The sequence below is a fragment of the Pantherophis guttatus genome, chromosome 15, assembly GCF_059756535.1.
Source record: "Pantherophis guttatus breed Tessera chromosome 15, ASM5975653v1, whole genome shotgun sequence".
Classification (NCBI taxonomy): Eukaryota; Metazoa; Chordata; class Lepidosauria; order Squamata; family Colubridae; genus Pantherophis; species Pantherophis guttatus.
In genome coordinates this window covers 10,142,139-10,159,793 of record NC_142077.1, presented here as the reverse complement: position 1 = coordinate 10,159,793, position 17,655 = coordinate 10,142,139, and the positions used below count along the sequence as shown (strand labels likewise).

At 49.4% G+C, this 17,655-nt stretch overlaps 1 protein-coding gene across 3 annotated transcripts in view; it reads right to left on the bottom strand.

Annotated features, from left to right (window-relative positions):
• IGSF21 (immunoglobin superfamily member 21) overlaps positions 1-17,655 on the bottom strand; it is a 255,051-nt gene that overhangs the window by 62,693 nt on the left and 174,703 nt on the right. The gene's annotated exons all lie outside the window — the stretch shown is intronic.

Genomic DNA, 17,655 nt, shown 5'->3' with positions numbered 1-17,655 from the left:
GAGAAAGAAAAAATATAGAGGAGGGAGGGAGGGGGGGAGAGAGATAAGAGAATGAAAGGGAGGAAGAAAAGAAAAAACAAGAGGAAGGAAGGAAGGAAGGGAGGAGAAGGGGAAGAAAGGAAGAAAGGAGAAGGGGAAGAAAAGAAGGGAGACAGAGAGAGAGAGGAAGGAAGGAAGGAGAAGGGGAAGAAAGGAAAAGGGGAAGAAAGGAAGGGAGACAGAGAGAGAGAGGAAGGAAGGAAGGAAGGAGAAGGGGAAGAAAGGAAGGGAGACAGAGAGAGAGAGGAAGGAAGGACGGAAGGAGAAGGGGAAGAAAGGAAGGGAGACAGAGAGAGAGGGGAAGGAAGGAAGGAAGGAAGGAGAAGGGGAAGAAATGAAGAAAGGAGAAGGGGAAGAAAGGAAAAGGGGAAGAAAGGAAGGGAGACAGAGAGAGAGAGGAAGGAAGGAAGGAAGGAGAAGGGGAAGAAAGGAAGGGAGACAGAGAGAGAGAGGAAGGAAGGACGGAAGGAGAAGGGGAAGAAAGGAAGGGAGACAGAGAGAGAGGGGAAGGAAGGAAGGAAGGAAGGAGAAGGGGAAGAAAGGAAGAAAGGAGAAGGGGAAGAAAGGAAGGGAAACAGAGAGAGAGAGGAAGGAAGGAAGAAAGGAAGGAAGGAAGGAAGGGGAAGGGGAAGAAAAGAAGGGAGACAGAGAGAGGAAGAAAGGAAGGAAGGAGAAGGGGAAGAAAAGGAGACACAGAGAGAGAGTAAGTAAGTAAGTAAGTAAATATTTTGCCCACCCTCACTGCTTTATCCTGTCCAGACGTCTTTCTATTTCTTACAATTATCTAGAGAGGACCCCATCTCTCCATCTAGACACCCCGAGAAGCTCAGAAGCAGAAGGCAATTCAAGGGGTTGGTTGTCCCCTTTAAAGCCTTTCATGGTTTGGGACCAGGTTATCTGAGGGACCATCTCTTGCCGGTCACATCTAGCTGACCCATCAGAGCGGGGAGGCAAGAAATCCCCTAAGGAGGTTCATCTGGCGGGACTCAGAAGAAGGGCCTTTTCTGTGGTGGTTCCCTCCCTGTGGAACATCATCCCCCCCCCACTTTCAGAAGGCCCTGAAGACGCGAAATATCTAGACTGAACAGTCAAGAAGTAGATGCAGACAGAGATAAAGATCCAAGAGAGGAATATGGGAGGCAAGTCAAAAAAAAAAAAAAGTATAGCAATTAAAGTGTTGAAGCGGGCAAGAGATGATGGATAGATGATTTCTCCTTTCTGTTGTTCTGATTTGCTTTCTTTTTTTTCTCTCGCTTTCTTTTTTTTTTTTTTTTTAGGAAGGTGACATGACTAGAAGTTAGGTAGGATAGAAAGAAAATGTTTTTTTTAGTGACATGATTAAAAGTTAGAATAAGAGATAGAAATAAGAGAAGGGGGAATGTCAGTGTATACACTTTCATTTCACAAAATAAAAGCAATAACGAGAAAACAAGGAAAAAATGGATAATGACAGACTGCAACTTAATATAAATGTGTATTATTAATAGAAATATACAAGTTGATTGAATGTAATAACCATGATTAATATTACTAGTTTTATTTGTATTAGAATGTATGACACTCAGGTGTAACACTGTTCACGCATTGATAACAGAGGTGGTTTTCAGCAGGTTCTGGCCAATTCTGGAGAACTGGTAGCAGAAATTTTGAGTAGTCCAGAGAACCGGTAAATACCACCTCTGACTGGCCCCACCCCTATCTATACTCTGCCTCCCGAGTCCCAGCTGATCGGGAGGAAATGGGGATTTTGCAGTAACCTTTCCCTGGAGTGGGGAGGAAATGGAGATTTTATAGTATCCTTCCCCCGGAGTAGGGAGAGAATGGGGATTTTGCAGTATCCTTCCCCCGGAGTGGGGAGGGAATGGAAATTTTACAGTATCCTTCCCCTGCCGCGCCCATCAAGCCAGGCCCACATAACTGGTTGTAAAAAATTTGAATCCCACCACTGACTGATACGTTTGTAAAAAAATAAAAAATAAATTAAAAAACTTGGTGGGGGGAGGGCAAAAGACGCAGCTCTGCCAGAGGACCTGGGGATCCCAGAGCAAGATCGAGCCCATTAAAAGGCTGGTATGAATGTGTGTTGTCGCAGTGGGTGCAGGGGTGTTATAATTGTATTATTATTGCATTATTATTATTTTAAATGGCTGATACACGTGGGTGTTGTCGCCGAGGGCGGGGTGTTATTATTACTTTAATTTTATTTTTAATTCTACATTTTGTTTTTATTTAAGCTGCCTAGAGCTGCTGTGAGTGAGTAGGCGGCTGTATCAATTTTCCAAACTAAATACATGCACGTAGATAAATAAGCAAGCTCCCCAGCTGGGAAGGGGAGGGGGAAACGCCTCGATACACCAGTGGTGAAATCTGAACCGGTTTACTACAGGTTTACTACCGGTTTGCTGGCTGTGCATGAAGTGCACGCCAAAATCTGAACTGGTTTACTACCGGTTCGCTGGCGCGCGCAGTGCACACCAAAAGGAAGCATGCGGCAGGGGTGGGTTCTACTTATCTTTACTACTGGGTCGCAATGGGATTGTGCGCACGCATGCTTGCTTTGCTCGTGCGTGCATCTTGCTTCTGTGCATGTGCAGATCGCCGATGATGACATCCGGGGCAGTGGGCGGGGCCTCCCACCAGTTTTACTACCGGTTCTTGCGAACCGGTCCAAACCGGGGGCAACCCACCACTGGCATGCGGTAAGTAGGACAGCGCACGGGGGGGGTGATCAGCTGTGGCGCGCAATCTTTTTTTTTTACTTTTAAAAGCATTGCTCCCTCCCCTTCCTTCCTTGTTCCTTCCTCCCTTCTTTCATCTCTGTCTCCTTCCTTTCATCTCTTCCTGTCTTCCTTCCTTTCTTCTCCTTCCTTCATCCATCTCTCTGTCTCCCTTATCTTCTCCTTCCTTCCTTCCTTCCTTCCTTCCTTCCTTCCTCTCTCCCTTCCTTTCTTCCCTTCCCCTTCCTCCCTCCCTCCCTCCCTTCCACTCTCTCCATCTCCTTCCTTCCTTCCTTCCTTCCTTCCTTCCTTCCTTCCTTCCTTCCTTCCCTTTTGTTCCCTTCATCTTCTCTCCATATTATACCAAAATATATATATATATTTTGCACCGCCAGAGAATGCTTTAAGAGCCCTGTCCTAAAATATTTACTTATTTGGTGTTCAACCTACGAAGAACAGGCATCTCTCTGGCCTTGGTGTGTTGAGAGCAGGAATGGCTGATTAGACGGGTCACAACTGCTAGATGAAGCTGTCGCTAAATGAGCATCCCCTGCAGTCCAATTCTCTGGTGAGTCGCGCCTGGCCTGCTGGCAGCCCGTGCCAGATGGAGCACCCATCTCCCGAAGCAGTCTATCTCAGTACCACCATAACATTTCTTGCATTCTCCCCCCCTTCCAAAGTACGGATGAAATTTGTGGCTCAGAGCCGCGTAATTAGCAAAGTGCAAGGTTTCCAGAAACAGGAGAAGGTGTCGAAGAGGTTGTTTAAAAAATGCTTTTAAAAGCCTCTGACGATCAGGCAACTCAGCTGGGATCGTCAGAGCCTTTTAAAAGCATTTTTTTACCAACCTCTTCAGGTGAAGAGGCTTTTAAAAGGCTCTGACGATCCCAGCTGAGCCGCGCAATCAACAGAGGCTTTTTTTTTTTACTTTTAAAAGCATTTTTTCTACAACCTCTTCGGCCGAAGAGGTTGTAGAAAAAATTATTTAAAAAGTAAGAAAAAAAGCCGCCTTTGATGATTGCGCGGCTCAGCTGGGCATGGGGGGGGGTAGGGATTTTTGCTACCGGTTCTCCAAACCACCCGCTGCCATCGCTACCGGATCGGGCGATCCGGTCCGAACCAGGAGCATTTCACCCCTGTGATACACGCATGTGGCACGCACAGACACACATGGGTGTGTGTATGTGTGTGTATCAGAGATAGCTTAATTGCTGGCGCATCATGTATTCCGGCACAAGGCTGCCTCTGGGCTAAACAGCATTTTTTCCTTTCTGTGTTTTTGTAATTGGCAGCCTGGGATTCCTGCAGGGGTCTCTTTCTTCGCGGCCCCCCCTACTCCCCCCACAACTCTACCGGGTGGCAATAAAAGGCTGGCAGCTTGCGCACCAGCACACGATGAAACAACCAGATGTGTATAAAAGTGAAAATTGGACCTTTGCAACTCCTTCTTCTTTTCCCGGATACCTTGTGCTTTGCTAATAACGCAGCTCTGAGCCACGAATTTCATCCATGCTTTGGAAGGTGGAGGGGGGGATGCAAGAAATGTTATGGTGATACTGAGATAGACTGCTTCGGGAGATGGGTGCTCCATCTGGCACGGGCTGCCAGCAGACCAGGCGCGACTCACCAGAGAATCAGACTGCAGGGGATGCTCATTTAGCGACGGCCTCATCTAGCAGTTGTGACCTTTCTAATCAGCCATTCCTGCTCTCAACACACCAAGGCCAGAGAGATGCCGGTTCTTCATAGGTTAAACACCAAATAAGGAAGGGAAGGGAAGGGAAGAAAGGAAGGGAGAGAGGAAGGAAGGAAGGAGAAGATAAGAAGGGAGACAGAGAGAGATGAAGGAAGGAAGGGAAGGGGAGGGAAGGGAAGGAAGGAGAAGAAAGGAAGGGAGACAGGGAGAGATGAAAGAAGGAAGGAAAGGAAGGAGACAGGAAAGAAGGGAGGAAGTAACAAGGAAGGAAGGGGAGGGAGTCAGAGAGAGGAAGGAAGGAAGGAAGGAAGGAAGGAAGGAAGGAAGGAAGGAAAGAAAGGAAAGAAGGACGGAAGGAAGGAAGGGAGGGAGGAAGGGAAGGGAAGGAAGGAAGGAGAAGATAAGAAGGGAGAGAGAGAGAGATGAAGGAAGGGAAGGAAGGAGAAGAAAGGAAGGGAGACAGGGAGAGATGAAAGGAGGAAGGAAAGGAAGGAGACAGAGAGGAAAGAAGGGAGGAAGGAACAAGGAAGGAAGGGGAGGGAGTCAGAGAGGAAGGAAGGAAAGAAAGGAAAGAAGAAGGGAAGGAAGGAAGAAAAGGAAGGAAGGAGATGGAGAGAGTGGAAGGGAGGGAGGGCGGGGAAGGGAAGAAAGGAAGGGAGAGAGGAAGGAGGGAAGGAAGGAGAAGATAAGAAGGGAGACAGAGAGAGATGAAGGAAGGGAAGGAAGGAAGGAGAAGACAGGAAGAGAGAGAGAGAGATGAAAGAAAGAAGGAAAGGAAGGAAACAGAGAGGAAAGAAGGGAGGAAGGAACAAGGAAGGAAGGGGAGGGAGTCAGAGAGGAAGGAAGGAAGGAAAGAAAGGAAAGAAGGAAGGAAGGAGATGGAGAGAGTGGAAGGGAGGGAGGGAGGGATGAAGGAAGGGGAAAAGATGAAAGGAAGGGAGACAGAAAGAGGGGAAGGAAGGGAGTCAGAGATGAAGGAAGGATAGGAAGGAGACAGAGAGGAAAGAAGGGAGGAAGGAACAAGGAAGGAAGGGAGTCAGCGAGAGGAAGAAAGGAAGGAAAGAAAGAAAGGAAAGAAGGAAGGAAAGAAAGAGTGCTGTCAGCAGCAGAGAGGGAACGAAAGCAAGCATATTTTGCCTCCTCCAATAAAGAAATTGTCAAGTCAGAGAATATGGAATCAATTAGTAAAGCCAGCGAAATCCTTGCAAAACAGTAATTACTCATGTCAGTGGATTCCACCGCAATTAGGCTGAGCAGGAAGCCAGCTCCTCGGGACACAAAGCCAGGATTTAAGGGGCAGGAAGGAAAAAAAAAATAGTGTGGTCCGCATCGCTCTGCACTGTTGGTGCCAACAGCCACAATTTTTCTCCTCCGACAAACCTGGATGAGTGATTTTACGATGAAGGAAGCCAGCCCACCCCTCCACACACCCCGAGGTCCGATCTATGGAAATAAACCCAGTTCTTAAATCTGGGGGAGGGGGGAGGGTAACGTGTGAATTCAGAAATGGGGATGGAAAGTTAACTGCCACAAAGCCCCTTCCAGCTTAATCCAACTTTCTGCAAAGTTTTGTTTTTTAACCACCTCGTTCTGTTCATTTAACGCCTGGCCTTTTCTTATCCTAAATATCTTTAATTGGAAATCAGCAAGAATTCGGTCAGTTTGAAATCCAGCTCAGATCAAAAAAAAAACCAAAAACCACCTGCAAGGAGCAATCCTTAAAAGCGGCCCGTGCTAAATTCAGAAGAAAATAATTTAACAAGCAACTTTTAAAAGCGACCTGTGCTAAATTCGGAAGAAAATAATTTAAGAAGCAATCCTTAAAAGCGGCCCGTGCTAAATTCAGAAGAAAATAATTTAACAAGCAACTTTTAAAAGCGACCTGTGCTAAATTCGGAAGAAAATAATTTAAGAAGCAATCCTTAAAAGCGACCTGCGCTAAATTAAGACGAAAATAATAATTCTTTCAATAACTGACTTTGGAAAAAAAAATCGCCCTTCCTAAGCCGTTTTCGCCCTCCCGGAGGCTCGAAAAAAGCCTCCGGAGTCTGGGGAGGGCAAACACACACACACACACACACACCCAGCAACTGGGCAAAGAACCGGTTGCTAAAATATCTGAATCCCGCCCCTGCAGCAGATCATTTTATTTATTTATTTATTTATTTATTTATTTAATTTGTATACCGCCCTTCTCCCAGAAGGGACTCAGGGCGGTGAACAGACAAAATTAAAAAAACATACAAATGAAAAAGTTAAGATAATTAAAAGAATTAAGATCATACCTTTCCTTCCAAAAAAAAAAAAAACAGAAACGAGAAAGGAAAGTGATATCCAGCCTTGACAAACTTAAACAATGGGCCCTATCTAACAAAATGAATTTTAACGTGGAGAAAAGCAAAGTTTTACATTTAGGCAGGAGAAACCGAAGGTATACAGCAGGGGTGAAATCCAGCAGGTTCTGACAGGTTCTGGAGAACCGGTAGCGGAAACTTTGAACAGTCCGGAGAACCGGCAAATGCCACCTCTGGCTGGCCCCCCGAGTGGGGTGGGAATGGAGATTTTGCAATATCCTTCCCCTGCCACGCCCACAGAAACCGGTAGTAAAAAAAATTGGATTTCACCACTGGTATAACGTACGGATGAGGCGAGACCTGGCTCAAAAACAGTCACTGTGAGAGGGACCTTGGGACGATCGCTTGAATATGAGCCAGCTGTGTGCAGCTGCCGCCAAAAAAGGTAATACAATCCCTGGTTGTATAAACAGAGGCATAGAATCAGGGGTGGGCTGCTGAGGGTTTGGGAGAACCTCTAGCTAAGATTCTGTGCAGTTCCGAGAACTCCCAAATCGCACTCCTGGCTGGCCCCGCCCACCCTGCCCTTCCCCTCCCCTCCCCCCCCCAGGAGTCCCCATGCGGCCCGTTTTGGATGCAGGTAAATGCAGGGCGTGCACGGAGGCTCAGGGAGGGCGAAAAATGGGCCTACCGGAAGTTCGGCTCCAGAGGCCCTCCGGAGCCTGGGGAGGCCATTTTCACCCTCCCAGAGGCTCGAAAAAAGCCTCCGGAGCCTGGGGAGGGCAAAAACACCCCTCCCCGCCGTGGTGCAGGAGGCCGACTCGGCCACGCCCACCCAGCAACCAGGCAGAGAACCCCTTGCTAAAATTTTTGAAGCCCACCCCTGCGTACAATCAAGATCACGTGACGTATTAACGCCGCTTTATAAAGCCGTAGTAAGGCCACACCTGGAATACCGCAACCAATTCCGGTCACTACATTACAAAAAAAAAAAAAGATGTGGAGACCCTGGGAAAAGTTCATAGAAGAGCAACTAGGATGATCAAAGGCCTGGAGATTAAACCACAGGAAGAAGGGCTGCAGGTTTTGGGTCTGGCTTGTCTAACGAAAAGAAGAATTAGGGCGTGATATGATAGCAGTATGTCAATATTTGAGCGGTTGCCACAAAGAAGAGAAGGGGTCAAATTATTCTCCAAAGCACCAGAGGGCAGGACACAAGAAACAATGGTTGGAAACTAATCAAAAGACCGATTATTCTGATTCTAAACCATTTTACACTTCTCAAGAACGTTTTTATACTCCAATTTAAAGCCCAGGGTGTAAAAGAAGCTGTAAAATTAGTAAGGAAGACAACATCGCTTGCTGGATTCACTGCAGAGAAGGGAGGGGAAGGGGCTTAGTGGCTACTAAGTGGCAGGGTTTCCAGTTTACTATTTCTGCCAATCAATTCCACCACCACTCTCCGCCGTCATCACCACCCTCCGCCGTCCTCGTTTAGTGACCGTTTGAAGCGGTGGTGAAATCCGAACCGGTTGCAGGATAACTCTGCCCACAGCCATGAGTTCGATTCTGACCGGCTCAAGTTCAGTGGACTCAGACTTCCAATCCTTCCAAGCTGAGGACACAGATGGTTGGGAGGCAAGAGGCTGACGTTTGTAAACCGCTTAAGAGAGGGCTGTGAAGCCCTGTCAAAGCGGGATATAAATCTTAACGGCTATTGCTATTCGCTTAGTGATCATTTGTGGTTACGACCAGAGATGGGTTTCAGCAGGTTCTGACCAGTTCTGGAGAACCGGTAGTGGAAATTTTGAGGAGTTCGGAGAACCGGCAAATACCACCTCTGATTGGCTCCGCCCCCATCTATTCTCTGCCTCCCGAGCCCCAGCTGATCAGGAGGGAATGGGGATTTTGCAGTATCCTTCCCCTGGAGTGGGGAGGGAATGGAGATTTTATAGTATCCTTCCCCTGCCATGCCCACCAAGTCACGCCCACCAAGCTATGCCACGCCCACAGAACCGGTAGTAAAAAAATTTGAAACCCACCACTGGTTACGACGGCACTGAAAAAAGGGACTTGTGACTGTTTTTCACACTTACGACCGTCACAGCATCCCCCACGGTCGCATGATCAGAATTCAGTCAGCTCGGCAACTGACTCGTATTTATGACGGTTGCAAGTATCCCGCGGTCCCTTTGGCGACTTTTTGCCAAGCAAAGTCAATGGGGAAGCCAGATTCACTTAACAACCGCGTTGCTCACTTAACAACTGCAGTGATTCACTTCACAACCGTGGCAACAAAGGTCGTAGAATGGGGCCAAATAACACCTGACTGTCTTGCTTAGCAACAGAAATGTTGGGCTTCACTGCGGTCGTAAGTCGAGGACTACCCATGACGCCAACCCCAGCGGAAAGACAGAGGTGGCTAAACCTGACATTCCACCTCCCCCACAGCATTCGGCTGTGATAAAGGATGTGGGTTGCACACGGAAGGCCAATGAGAGAATGATGGTCCTCGTTTAGCAACTGCCCCATTTAGCGACCATTTGACATTATGACGGTGACGAAAAAGTAACTTTGCCACCAGTCCTCGCAACGATGCCCTCTTGCACATCTGTAAGCAAAGGAACGCTGAGGAAAATCCTGTGATCTTTCACGCACCCGTTGCTTTGCTGAACAATCAAGTTGCCAGTCCCTATCGTGGTGGCTAGTAAAGAAATCCCTGTTCATGCAGGCAGCGTAACTTCTTTGCATACAAAGAAAGAAAAGGCAAAAGGCAGGACCATATGTACAACTGGGTAGATGAGATTCAGAAGGTGCACAGGGGATTATGCTGAGCTCAAGCGAGCGAGCCAAGCGACATTTTACAAAGCCAGGCTTTACCTCTTTTTGGCTTTACCTTCATTTCCACCCCCTTTCCTCAGCTCACGGATTCTCGCGCCATCGGTGCCCCTCCCCAAAGTCTGTACAGCTTAGGGCCGTCGTGTGCCAAAAGCGGGGGGAGTCCAGGGGGGGGTCACGCATGTGTGTGCCCACATCCATAATTCAATGCCACCCATGCCCCGCCCCGCCCCCCTGTGCATGTGTGCACGACTCCACCCCTCCATGCTTCCCCCGCTTTTCACACACGGCGGCAAAAAAGTTACCGGTGGGCCTGGTAGGCTCGTTTTTTGCCCTCCCCAGGCTCCAGAGGCTTTTTTGGAGCCCGGGGAAGGCAAAAACAGCTTTCCCCACCCTCCTGAAGGCCCTTTGGAGGCTGGAATCAGCCCATTTCCCGACTTTCGGTGGGCCCAGAAGGCCCAAACATCAGCTGGCCGGTGCGCACATGCACGCTGGAACTGACCGAGGGCAACGCTCACGTGCCCACAGATACGGCTCCACGTGCCACCTGTGGCACATGTGCCATAGGTTCGCCATCACGGGCTTAGGGTGCTGTCTGAACCAGGGTCAGGAGGACCCCCCCAGAGATGGCAGGAAGATCTCAGTGCCCCTACTGGGAAGCCATGTCACCCCGTTCTCCCGGGGAACTGCCTACTCACAAAGGGGCCTCAAGCTGATGTTGGGGACGAAGGCAGCGAGCCAAGTTGCAGACATACAATGAATGAGCAGCTGATTAGGGTTTTGGCAGCAAAGGATTTAAAAATAGAAGAGGCAAACAGCTGTAATTAATTAGCTGGATTGGCAGCGGGGAGGGAGGGCCAGGGGGACGGGGACGACTGTCCGAAAACACACGCCGGAAGGGAAGGGGGGGGAAAAAATCCTCCTGTGGTTGTGTTTTTGTTACGGATTTCTGACTAGTTTGAAATGCTTGCACCTCTGCGTTTCGGCAGGGTTGCGGTGGGCAAATCAGAGGAATGCCTGTCACACAGCGCCATTTCAAGAGAAAGGATACACTCACTCTCGAGGCATGCGGGAAAAGACGCAGATTATATGGATAATTTGCAAATGTGCAAACGGCAGCCAGCATAAAATGCTGGGTTTTGAATGTCGGGAGGGAGGGAGGGAGGAAGGGAGGGAGGGAGGAAAGAAAGAAAGAAAGAAAAAAAGAAAGAGAGAGAGAGAGGGAGGGAGGGAGAGAGAGAGAGAGAGAGAGAGGGAGGGAGGGAGGGAGGGAGGGAGGGAAGGAAGAAAGAAAGAAAGGGAGGGAGGGAGGAAGGGAGGAAGGGAGGGAGGGAGGAAAGAAAGAAAGAAAAAAGAAAGAGAGAGAGAGAGGGAGGGAGAGAGAGAGAGAGAGAGAAGGAGGGAGGGAGGGAAGAAAGGGAGGGAGGGAGGGAGGGAGGAAAGAAAGGAAGGGAGGGAGGGAGGAAAGGAAGGAAGGAACAGAGAGATAAGAGCAAGAAGGGAGGGAGGGAAGGAAGGAAGGGATGAGAGAAAGAATGGAAAGGAGGGAGGAAGGGATAGGGGAAGGTAATAGGAGGGAGGGAGGAAGAGATGAGATTGAGGAAGGAAAGGAGGGAGGAATGGATGGGGAAGGTAATGGGAGGGAGGGAGGAAGGGATATGAGAAGAAGAGATGAGAGAAAGGAAAGAAAGGAGGGAGGAAGGGATAGGGGAAGGTAATGGGAGGGAGGGAGGGAGGGATATGAGAAAGGAAGGGATGAGATTGAGGAAGGAAAGGAGGGAGGGACGAATGGATGGGGAAGGTAATGGGAGGGAGGGAGGGATATGAGAAAGAAAGGGATGAGAGAAAGGAAAGAAAGGAGGGAGGAAGGAAGGGATAGGGGATGGTAATAGGAGGGAGGGAGGGATGAAAGGAAGGAATGGAGAGATAAGAGGAAAGAAGGAGGGAGGGAGGGAAGGAAGGGATGAGAGAAAGAATGGAAAGGAGGGAGGAAGGGATGGGGAAGGAATGGGAGGGAGGGAGGAAGGGATATGAGAAAGGAAGGGATGAGAGAAAGGAAAGAAAGGAGGGAGGAAGGGATAGGGGAAGGTAATAGGAGGGAGGGAGGGAGGAAGGGATATGAGAAAGGAAGGGTTGAGAAAGGAAGAGCTGAGAAGAAGGGAGGAAAGGAGGGAGGGAGGAAAAGGACAAATGAAGAAAGGAGAGAAAGAAAAATAAAGAGGCGGGAGGGAGGGATGGGGGATAAGAGAATGAAAGAAAAAGGGAGGGAGGGAGGGAAGGAGAAAGGGACAAATAAAGAAAGAAAAATATAGAGGAGGGAGGAGGGAAAAGAGAATTAAAGAAAAAGAAAGGGAGGGAGGGAGGGAATAAAAGAAAAAGCAAGAAGGAGGGAGGGAGGGAGGAAAGAAAGAATGAAAAAACAAAATATCTGGCCTACCCTGGAGATTTTATCCTCTCCAGACCTCTTTCTATTCCTTAAGATAATCTAGAGAAGGTCCCAGAGACTCTCAAAACAGGCCTGTGTATCTCTCAACCTTGCTAAACGACAAGGCCCATTATGCCTTGCCGTGGCCCATGCTGGCTTGGCTGTGGGAGATGGGTTCAAGAACACCCAACTGCTCAGAGCCAGAGAGGCTGCTGTTTTGCTGCGGTCAACAGTTTACTTTAGCTGCATCTGGAGAGATAAGCAGAGTGGATGGAGTGTGCTTCGTTTTGGGGGGGGGGGTTGGACCAGGAAATTGGGGGGGGGACCCCCTTTTTTTACCATTGAGATGGAGATGCCGTGTTATCGCCGGCAGCTGGGCTGAATCGAAGGAGCGGCGGTGTTTTTTTTTGTAATTGTAGGCGTGAAAAACTGAAGTTCAGGGCTAGAAAGAAAATTAAGCCCTTTGAGAGGCTGCATTTGGGCCTCCAGAGACAGCTGCAAAAATAAATAAAAGGGGTTCAGTTGCAGGACTTGAGCCCAAGGCCCTTCCTTCCCCAACAGAACCGGTCTCCAAGGGGCTGAACCCAAGAGCGGCCTTGGCTACGTTTGATGGGAGAGAGAGTGAGAAAAACAGCCCTGGGGCTTTGGAAACCATGGGAGAGGGCAGGGGTGAAATCCAGCAGGTTCTGACGAACCGGTAGCGGAAATTTTGAGGAGTTCGGAGAACCGGCAAACACCATCTCTGGCTGGCCCCTGAGTGGGGTGGGAATGGGGATTTTGCAGTATCCTTCCCCCAGGAGTGGGGTGGGAATGGGGATTTTGCAGTATCCTTCCCCTAGGAGTGGGGAGGGAATGGGGATTTTGCAGTATCCTTCCCCTGGAGTGGGGAGGGAATGGGGATTTTGCTGTATCCTTCCCCTGGAGTGGGGAGGGAATGGGGATTTTGCAGTATCCTTCCCCTAGGAGTGGGGTGGGAATGGGGATTTTGCAGTATCCTTTCCGCAGGAGTGGGGAGGGAATGGGGATTTTGCAGTATCCTTTCCGCAGGAGTGGGGAGGGAATGGGGATTTTGCAGTATCCTTCCCCTAGGAGTGGGGTGGGAATGGGGATTTTGCAGTATCCTTTCCACAGGAGTGGGGTGGGAATGGGGATTTTGCAGTATCCTTCCCCTGGAGTGGAGAATGAATGAGGATTTTGCAGTATCCTTCCCCCAGGAGTGGGGAGGGAATGGGGATTTTGCAGTATCCTTCCCCTGCCACGCCCACCAAGCCACACCCACAGAACCGGTAGTAAAAAAATTTAGATTTCACCACTGGGCAAGAGGTGTGTGTGTGACTTTCCCATTCCTCCTGTCCTGCAAAGTGGCCGAGTTTAACTATAAATGCAAAGATTTATTTCTTTCATTAAAAGCTTCTTCAATTTCCCTCCGATTCCCACCCGCCCGCCCCCCCCCCATTTGCAAGCCCCATCGTGGGAATATATTTTATGTGCATAATTATGCGCAGAGCCCAGGAGGCGAAGCAATGGGAAGCCGTCGGAAGAAAAGCTAGAACCTGGAGGGGATTTGAGGACGGGGAGGTCGAGCTCACTTATAGAAAGGGGGGAGGGGCAAAATCGAAGCTTCCTTCAGGCCCCCCCCTCCCTAAAGTCTCCCTGTCTCCCATTGGCCTTTAAGGGGATGCTGGAGAACGGAGCAGCAAAAGAACCTGAGAAGTTTCTCTCGCCTAGCATGGGATCTTCTGCAAAAAAAAAAAAAGAGGACTTTTGCTTGTACGGATTTTCCTCCACTTACGACCTTCCATTTAATGACTATTCAAAGTTACGACGGTGCGGGGAAAAAGGAGACTTTAGGACCGATCCTTGCACTTACGACGTCCCTGCGGCCCACATGGCCATCAAAATTCGGGAGCTTGGCATCGGAGAGGCGTTCATGACGGTGGCGGTAGAGTCGGGAATCGGGGGAGCTCCGTTTCCAGCCCCCCCGAACAAGCCGTGATTAGGGAAGCCTGGTTCTCTCAATGACAGCATGCTTCGCTTAACGACTGCAGCAGCAAGGTCATAAAATTCCTTAACAACTGTGTATAACTCACAGGTGGGCTTCACATACTGGAGCAGCCATTTCGGCCAGTATCGGAAATGTAAGCAGCATCCGCGCATGCGTGCAGTGTCACAAAACAAGGCAATTCGCTTGCGCGTGCTGTCCACACATACATGCGACACAGTGGTGAAATCTAAAATTTGTTACTACTGGTTTTGTGGGCGTGGCTTGGTGGGGGGGGTAATGTGACTGGGTGGGCATGGCCAACTTTTTTTTTTTTAACTTTTAAAACCATTTTTCTTTTAAAAGCCTCTGACGATCCCAGCTGAGTTACAGGATCATCAGAGGCTTTTTTTCTTTTAAAAGCCTCTGACGATCCCAGCTGAGTTGCCTGATCATCAGAGGCTTTTTTTCTTTTAAAAGCCTCTGACGATCCCAGCTGAGTTGCCGGATCGTCAGAGGCTTTTAAAAGCATTTTTTCTACAACCTCTTTGGCGAAGAGGTTGTAAAAAAAGGCTTTCAAAAGCCTCTGATGATCCCAGCTGAGTTGCCTGATCATCAGAGACTTTTTTTCTTTTAAATGCCTCTGCCGATCAGGCAACTCAGCTTGGATCGTCAGAGGCATTTAAAAGAAGAAAAGCCTCTGAGGATCACGCGGCTCAGCTGGGCATGCGGGGGGGGCAGGGATTTTTGCTACTGGTTCTCCGAACCACCCGCCTCCATCGCTACCGGATCGGGCGATCCGGTCCGAACCGGGAGCATTTCATCTCTGATGCGACATCAAAAACACAGTGATATAGGACGGGATTTCGCCTGGATGGGTACCCACTACCAGTTAGCCCAAACCAGTCCGAACCCGAATACCGGCTGAATACCACTTCTGGTATAAATGTCATAAAATGAATGAACGAATTGCTTAGCCACGGAATTTCTGGCCCCAATTATAGTCGTAAGATGAGGACTACCTGTAAGCTGCAGCTCTCTCTCCGCCCCCCCCCCTCTTCTTGAAAGGCTGCCCCTAAGGGGAGGGGGTCCACTTGTTTTCCCAAAGCACCAGAAGGCAAGACAAGAAACAACGGATGGAAACTAATCAAGGAGAGAAGCAACCTGGAACGAAGGAGAAACTTCCTAACGGTGAGGACAATTAACCCATGGAACAGCTTGCCACCAGAAATTGTGGGGGTGCTTTCATCACTGGAGGCTTTTAAGAAAAGACTGGACAGTCACTTGTCTGAAATGGTGTAGGGTCTCCTGCTTCAGCTAGAAGACCTCCAAAGGTCCCTTCTTGCTCTATTCTGATTAATTGATTGAGCTGAGAGAGCCAGGTCCCCTGGAAGGGGGGAAACCCATTCGGAGGACCGGCTCCTGCTGCCTCGCACTAGCTACCGATCCCCCTCCCCGTCCCCTCCAGCCCATTCTTCGGCAGGCTGTCGCCTTGGCAGCTGCAGCGCTGGGACCTTCCTTTTGCTCAAAATGCATTAATTTGTAAATATCTTCATTTATATGTAAATGTGGACTCCTTATCCCCCACGTCTCTCTCTCTCTCTCTCTCTCCCTCTCTCTCTCTCTCCAATCAAGCAGCGACGGCAGGAGCTGCGTCTGCCGACAACTCGGGTGGCCACGGTGGGCTGCGATGAGTCATGGTCCTTTCTGCCGAGGGGCTCTCCTTCCAACCCCCCCCCTTCCCCGTTTCTGCCCTTTTCTCTCCCCTAACCCTGGTTTCCCCACACCGTGTGTTAATTCTTATTTCCTACGTTTCTTTTCCTTCTGAACAGAGCTTCCTGGTCCTTCTGCTCAGGACGTGATTGGTTGCAACACAGTCACCTCTATCCAGGGTTGGGATTCAAAAATTTTTTAGGAATATTCCTAACATTTTAGGAATATTAGGAACCGGGTCTCTGCCCGGTTGCTGGGTGGGCGTGGCCTACTCGGCCTCCTGCACCACGGCGGGGGGGGGGAGGGAATTTTCGCCCTCCCCAGGCTCCGGAGGCTTTTCTTGAGCCTCTGGGTGAAAACGGCCTCCTCCGGGCTCTGGAGGCCCTCCGGAGACCGGAAACGGGCCCGTTTCCCGACTTCCGGGAGGCCCGTTTTTCACGCTCCCAGAGCCTCCTAGCATCTGAAACAGGCCGCGTGGAGATTCCTTGGAGGGGCGGGGCAGGGTGGGAGGGGCCAGCCAGTCCTTGCAACTACCGGTTCGATGAACCAGAAGTAAAATTAGCATCCGGTCCAAACCGGCTGAATCCCACCCCTGCCTCTATCCCACTGCCATCACAACTGCCCAGAGAAAGCGATGCCCCAAAGACGTGTGCCAGAGCTCAAGGTGGCATAGAAGGTACTCCCCGACTTACGACCGTAATAGGGATTTCCCATTACGGGTAATCCTCGACGTTACGACCAACAAGCGAGGCCAAAATTTCTGTGGTTAAACAAGGAAGTCGTTAAGCGAGTTTCGCCCCGTTTTACAACTTTTCTTTGCCACCGTGGTTAAGGGAGTTGTTAAATTAGTCCCATGAAAGTGGCTCCCGGGACATGTGCAACCGTCATAAATATGACCCAGTTGCCAAGCGTCTGAATTTTGATCGTGCGGATGCTTCAACTGTCGTCGGTGTGAAGAACAGTCGTAAGTCACTTTTTTTCAGGGCGGCTGTAACTTCGAACGGTCACTAAGCAAATGGCTGTAAGTTGAGGACTACCTGTACGGTCGTAAGTCATGACAGGTGTAGAAGCGGGTCACCCATAGGAACCGAAACAATTTTACTATGGTTTTTACGGTGGTTGTAGAGCGAATGCCACGGTTGTGAAGTTCTCGACTTACGACTGGTATCATTGATGCCAAGAGCCATAAAAGGATCCTCATCAAGCCAGACCCAACTGAAATGATGGATTTCATTCAGGTCCTCCAAGCAAGCCCAAAAGTGTTTTTTTTTTTTTTTTTTGAGAGGCCACTGGACTTTCTGGTTTTTTTTCCTTTGAAGAGGTTTTGCTTCTCATCCAAGAAGCTTCTTCAGCTCTGACTGGCTGGTGGGGAAGGGAAGGATTGATACTCCTTGCAGACAGCTGGTCGTTTGAATCCTTTTAGAGAGTCGTTGAGGCCACTTGGAGGTTTACCTGTGTCCTCAGGGTCCCCTGAGTGATGCAAATGGGTGTGGAGTCTTCTTGGCCACTCTTTTGAGGACAGCATTTTGGTCAGAGAAGACGGCTGGTTTGAAAGAGGGGTCAAGGAGGCCATCTATGTCCAAATCGAACAGCCCTCTCTCAACAGACGGGGAGGGATACGACATCATCCATCTCCAGTCTACAACACAAGTCCTTTCAGAAGTTCCAAGAAGGCTCCACAATCATTAGCCCCACTCAGGTGACCCAGAGGACACAGGTAAACCTCCAAGTGGCCTCAATGACCCTCTAAAAAGGATGCAAATGACCAGCTGTCTGCAAGGAGTTATAAATCCTTCCCTTCCCCACCATCCAGTCAGAGTTGAAGAAACTCCTTGGAGGAGAAGCGAAACCAGGGGTAGGTTCTAATTTTTTTTTACTACCGGTTCTGTGGGCGTGGCTTATTTTGTGGGCGTGGTTTGATGGTCATGTGACAATTCTTTAGGATTTAGCAG